Raw genomic sequence first — 6,000 nt, 5'->3', positions numbered from 1 at the left:
AGGCTTAGCCGTAGTTGAAGCCCAACGGGAGCGCTGCAAGGGAGGAAAGCTTTTTTTATGAGTCTTGAAGAATGTTCCACAACGGTGGTGGAATGGTAAGTGAAGATGGTAGAAGAAAGAAAAAAACCCCGAACAAAACACACACACCCCATTGTTTGTGTGTGTGATGCGATTGTAACAACTTTTTCCTTTGTTTGGCGGCGGCGTGCAAAAGTTTGCAAATTTATGTTTATTGTCTCCTGCTCGGTTTTGCGCGTCTGGTAAATTGTTTCGTTTTTGCGCTCTCGTGCACACGGTCAAAGCAAAACACTCAGGCGTTTTTTTTTTTTCTGTTGCTATGGTTGATCATATTTTTTAACCCGCGATTATCTTGTAGCCGTTTGTTTCCCGCGCCACAAATGTATATGTGTTTGAATTAGTCGATAAAGTTATTCTACGAAAGTGCAAAAAATATGATTAAACTTTTTGCGCTAATTGCGGGCTCGCTGTTTGCTTCTCTGTGTAACCGAAACCTCCGCTTCCATTGGGGGGGGAGGAAACAATCTTGCAAGACATAATTCACACACACGAGCGCAATTCGTGAAAGGCAGAACTTTGCTCCACAACTCTTCTACGCCCGCCCATCCAAATGGTGACATTAATGATACTTAAAACTCTCTCCGTAGGTACTTGTTTTTTCTATTTATTTTTGTGTAAAAAAAATCCCCGTACCAAAAGCTGTACATTTCCATTTGGCAGGCGAGCGGCATTCACTGCGGCGCAATGTAATAAATAAGCAAGTGAAACCAGCTTTGCAGCTTCTGTCGATGCTCATTATTTTTAAGAGTGGCACGTGCGAAAACTCTGACATGTCGTGTTCAAGGCACTCATAACTCGTAACTCATACCTGTTGAATAGGAGAGTTTATTTTTTACCGAGCTTAGTGTGTCAATTCTCAATTAAAACGGAAATCACCTCAAGAAGCGTACGAAAACAATTGGCTGTGACATTTGCACACAATGAGCAATGGAATTCGCATCAAATACACGCTCTTTTTTGTTGATTCTTTTGACCCGTAGTCTGATGAATTGGTTATTATATGCTTTAGTTTCTATTAAATTTTCCAATTCCTTGCTTTTCAAACATTTACCCCCACTAAATCAAGCCTCCTATCCAACGCTTAAGATAAATCGCTTCAGCAACGTTCAGCAATCACCCCCAAGCCGTTCAAAACGGGAACACTTCCGGTTCTGATTATAGCACCATAAGGCGCCAAGTGCTTCCGCTGCTTGCTCCCTGCTCCCCGCGCCGAAGCCGGCGCACACAAATCGACCGACCAGCTTGTTTGAACGACTATTATTTACAGAGCCAACTTAAGAAAATGATTAATGAACAACCTTTTCCCCCGAAGCGCTGCTGCCCTCGGAGCGCTTGAATGAATGAGTGAAATCGAACGAACCCCCTAGCGTAGCCATAGGAGAAAGCCCATTCCCGTACGCTCGCCATGCTCGTAAACAAATAGATGTAACGATGGTTTTTATTGCTTTTCTTTTTTTCTGGTTTTGGCGAGATGTGAACCAAACACAAAAAACTACGCCCAACGTTGGCAGAAACTCAATCAACGGCCATTGACATGTTAGAGAGCAGAGGTAAAGTGGCTTTGCTTCCGTGTTTTCTTTAGACACACACACACACGAGTTAGGGCATAAAAAAGACTTGACTTCACGCTGATGGGAAACCAATTTTTGCAATACAAACAAGCACAACGTGATAACAAATAGTAGAGCTGCTGCTGGTAACTTTTCACCCACGAAAACATAATCGATTACTGGTGGTGGTTGGTTGTATTTGCACAGTAGTGATAATTTATTATTATTAACGATTCATCGACCGGGCTTCCTATTTTGTCGATAAAACTGTGCGGTTTCGATAAAGGTGTCAACTGTTTGATTAGTGGCTAATTGATTTCGGAATCGTGCCAATCGACACTAAGCCTACCGGGCAAACCCGTGCAGCTTTTTGCTGTTCTCTTCTTCACGGCGATCACAGTGAGAGTAAATTGTACCATTAATTTAATGTTGATTTAAAGAGGATAGTGATGTATTTTTTGCATATTATAGCATTACAAATATATTTAGAGACAAAAAAAATCTAAAAATTCCTACTAAACGTTTCGTTTCAATAATCGATTAGACCCTCAATATGATCTGTACAACATTATACAACAATTCTAATGTATATTTGAATTGTCATGATTACAGACTACCACATTAAGTCTGCAGTTAATCGAGCAAAATCCCAATTTACTCGAAAATTCTTCAAAAACGACACGCATGTTGTGTCATAAAAAACTCTGCCTGCAGTGCAAACCGTCATTTCAAACGCTTCCAGCATTCAAATAGCTGCAACGATTCAAACGAGCAAAACGATAAGTGTTCGATCTCTTTCTTGCTCTCACCAACAAAGCAAGCAAAAAGAGAGCGAACTCTACCGCTCGCTACAGGCTCTCGCAACTCACAGCATTACGCGCTGCTTCGTGCTGTCAGTGGAGGCGCCTGGCCGTCGGTACAACTTTCCCCCCAGCACACTCAACAGTTTGTCGAAACCGTGCGAGCGATAGAGCAAGCGCTCTCTCTCCCTCTCTCTCGCTTCAACAACACAATGCCGGATGGCACGACTGTCATTCTAGCCGTGGCTGTCAGCCGTTCGGCTCTTGTTTACCTTTTCCACTTCGGCTTTCCGGCACCGTTTGCGGCGTTACGAAGCGTGCGCTAGAAAGAGCAGGCAATGCATTGACTTCCTTTTATCGCGCACACACACACACACACACACACACACACACACACACAAACACGGCATGCGCTTGCAGGGATGTTATTCTAGCCTTGTTTTCCTCGGTCCACTTCTTTCTGTCTCTGCCTCTGGAGCTTCCTCGGCTCCACGGTCTGGCGTATCTTGCAACTCCACTGGCGCACCAGTGAATTTGAAACGCGGAAAGCGTAAAATTCGCTGTTAGTCGGTGCCAAATCGTGACCGCGTTCGCACACAACATAACCCTCCGGGAGTTTCGGGCAGGACGGTGACACACACACAGTGAGTGAGTGAAGATAGTAACGTTGATTAATTAATTAGAAAAAGAAAAAAAAAACATGTTTTGGTTTTAAAAAAGTTTTAAAAAAATATAAAAATGGAGCAACACGAGACTTGCTGATCATCCGCAACTCAAACTTCCCGTTTCTCCAGCACATGTGATCGGATGCGTGATGCGGCTAATTTTGCTGTACCCTCTTTTCTCCCCCCTGGGGTGGAAAATTAACCATCAAACACCCCGAAAAACCGTTACCGTTACTGGACCGTGCGATTGTGTGCGTGTTTTGTTCCCCTTCCACCCGATGTTTAGCGCCGAAATGGTGTTAATTGAACACAACATTAGAGTGAAGTTTGTTTTCCCCGGGTGGGCCCCATACATACATCACACCACCCCGTGGCCGTGGCCATATGCTGCTGCTACGATGTGCTACCACCGTTTGAAAGTTTAAAAATTGCGCAAAAGAAGCATAAATAAAGCACTTTCAGCAAAACAGTGCGTACGGGAACGGTGCGTTGTGTGGTGGCTGAGATGGTGTTGTTTGTTGCCCCAGTTGGTTCGTTAGCGTCCGTGGCCGTTAGCCTCCAGTCTCAGACCGGTTAATTAGATTATTCCGTCAGATCCGCCTGCAGTACATCAAAGGCATCGTTTTAATTAATCTCGTTTCCTTAACGAACGGTTGAATAATGGAGGTATTAGGTATTACAGTGCGTGTGTTTTTACCGGGTTTTTTCTTCTTTTTGTTGTGTCTGTGTTCAATTTTCGGGTAAATTTTTTTGAACCTTTTTGCCATAGACGGTATTTATCCCTGCTCTTCTAGCAAACATTTTTCTTTGCTTTTCTGTTACAACCCTCCCTTTGTGCTCTCTCCCTCTTTTTCTTTCGATTTTAACTTCTTTCGTCTCGAAAAGCTCCCGTTGCTGGTTTTCTCGCCCTTTTAATCCATTGTTTCAACAAAAGTTTCACTTTCGGCACGAAGCCAACAACAGTGCACAAGCGAGCGACCGGCACCAATTACACGCTTGCCGTGTAATTATGACACGGAAACCTCCTCGGAAACCATTTATTGTATCTGACCCGGCACCATCTTCAGGCGCAATTACGGCGAGCTCATGTGGAAAACTATTTGCACCCCCCGGTTATGCTGTGTAATTAAAACCATTTACGCCCTTTTCTCAAACACCCTCCAAACTCCTCTCTTGCATGGTGGCTAAGTGTGTGTGTGTGTGTGTGATTGCGCGAAAGCAATTTTCCCTGGTACGAGTGGCAAGACCCGATTACGATCTTGAGTTGAGTGTGATTTTTCCGGTGCTAAAGTTGAAGAAAAGGTCACCGCTTGCAAAGGTTTGTTTGAAGGCGAACAGCGATTCAAGTATCTAATTTGAATGTGTTTCATGTACAGGGATCGTCCATCCGACACAAAACCCATTAAACGGTGGGAAGACGTGCTTGTGTGTGTGTGTGTGTGTGTGCATACGTGTGTGTGGAAAGTCGAAAAGATTTATCTAAATTCGACCAGACAAGATTCGCGTGAAAGCAATGCAAATGTGCCAAAATGGAAGCAAAATTGCGAAAGCAATTAAAGGTGATGGTGTTTCAGGTGAAGTGAAGACGAAAGGGAGCAGGTGTTAAATGGAATGTAAAAGATACGACAAAAAAAACGAGAAGCTCATTGTGATTCAAACGACGTTCGCTGTGCTTAACAAATCAAAACGGTACGTTACTTCCATGAATGTTGTGTTGTTTTGTACAATTTAACCATCAGAAATCAATGGCTTTTGCAGAAGCTAGAATGACTTTTTTAAATTTAAAGTAAAGGCAGCAAAAGGGCATAACGGCTTGCTAGACAGTGATCATTCCTGAGGATCATAATTCCCTTTTAATTAAGTGATACTCCTTTCAGCAAGAAATAACACCATTTTTACCAATCGATAGTGAATAAATACATTTAATGTACATGCCTAACTCGTCTCGCCTGCCCAACGATTGTTCTCCATTCTTTCCCATCATTTTAACACTTTCCACCTAATTCCACAATAAGCAAATGATCACAACGGCTCGCCAGAGCGCTAGAACGAGGCCACCGAAAGCTAAAACCATCGTTTGCCATGGATTTAATGAAGTTAATCCCCACACGGAGGAAGTGAAATTTTCATTTCAACACCATACACATAACACACACTCACATGCTGCACAACAATTCGATGAATCATTCAAACCCACCAGGCTTCAACATAACTCCAGCACGCTGGACCAGATTACCACCAGATTGTTCCGTTGTTTTGTTTTTCCGTTTTTTTTTTTTTTTGTTGCACGCGTGGACTGAAGGTAGCACACATTTTGGATGGAAATCCCGCACTTTGCTTCCCAATCTTCAAAGTGACTGTACGTGTTTTTGGTGGTGGTGAATGTTCATCAGCTGTGCCCACTACCGCCAAGCGTATTGAGCGACTTTGCTTTATGCAGCGAAACGACCATTTGCAATTCAAATCCCGCGAATGTGCCGCCGATCGGAACCCGCCCAAGATTGAACTCGGGAAATTTTCTGTGCCACGGTGGACATTTTCGGCCCAATCAGCGTTTGGTGGAAGGAAAAACAAGAAAACGCGCAGAACCGAACCGAAAGAATAAATGTAACACGACAATGGGCTGCACGAAAATAAAGCGCCCGGCAACAACATCAATCCATCGCCGAGCGTGTGGAATGGAAAACTGCAGCACAATTTCGGAAAAAGCGATTTTTGTGCTCCTTCTTTTGTTGGTTTGTCCCAACACACCGGATACACACGGAGGGGGTAATTGAACTCGCAACGCATCATCACACCGTCGGTAGATAATGGATTCTTCCTTCGAGGGCAGAACACACTCTTACCCGCCCTATCGCCACGGCTTTTCAACGGCTTTTCATTGACAGTTTTTCAGATAGGCCCTTT

At 43.7% G+C, this 6,000-nt stretch overlaps 1 protein-coding gene across 5 annotated transcripts in view; it reads left to right on the top strand.

Moving 5' to 3' along the window:
- The first annotated feature begins 2,977 nt into the window (after window positions 1–2,977).
- LOC121595873 (potassium voltage-gated channel protein Shaw-like) overlaps window positions 2,978–6,000 on the top strand; it is a 57,044-nt gene continuing 54,021 nt past the window's right edge. For 4 of the 5 annotated variants that reach the window (XR_006005210.1, XR_006005209.1, XM_041920206.1 and 1 more), the window contains exons 1-2: window positions 2,978–3,076; window positions 4,470–4,782. The gene's annotated coding sequence lies outside the window, so the exon portion shown is untranslated. The remainder of the gene's footprint in view (window positions 3,077–4,469; window positions 4,783–6,000) is intronic. The other variant, XM_041920205.1, reaches the window with a different exon arrangement.

Source organism: Anopheles merus, chromosome 3R (assembly GCF_017562075.2).
Source record: "Anopheles merus strain MAF chromosome 3R, AmerM5.1, whole genome shotgun sequence".
NCBI lineage: Eukaryota > Metazoa > Arthropoda > Insecta > Diptera > Culicidae > Anopheles > Anopheles merus.
The sequence above is the reverse complement of the archived record's forward strand: the minus strand, read 5'-3'. Positions and strand labels throughout refer to the sequence as shown.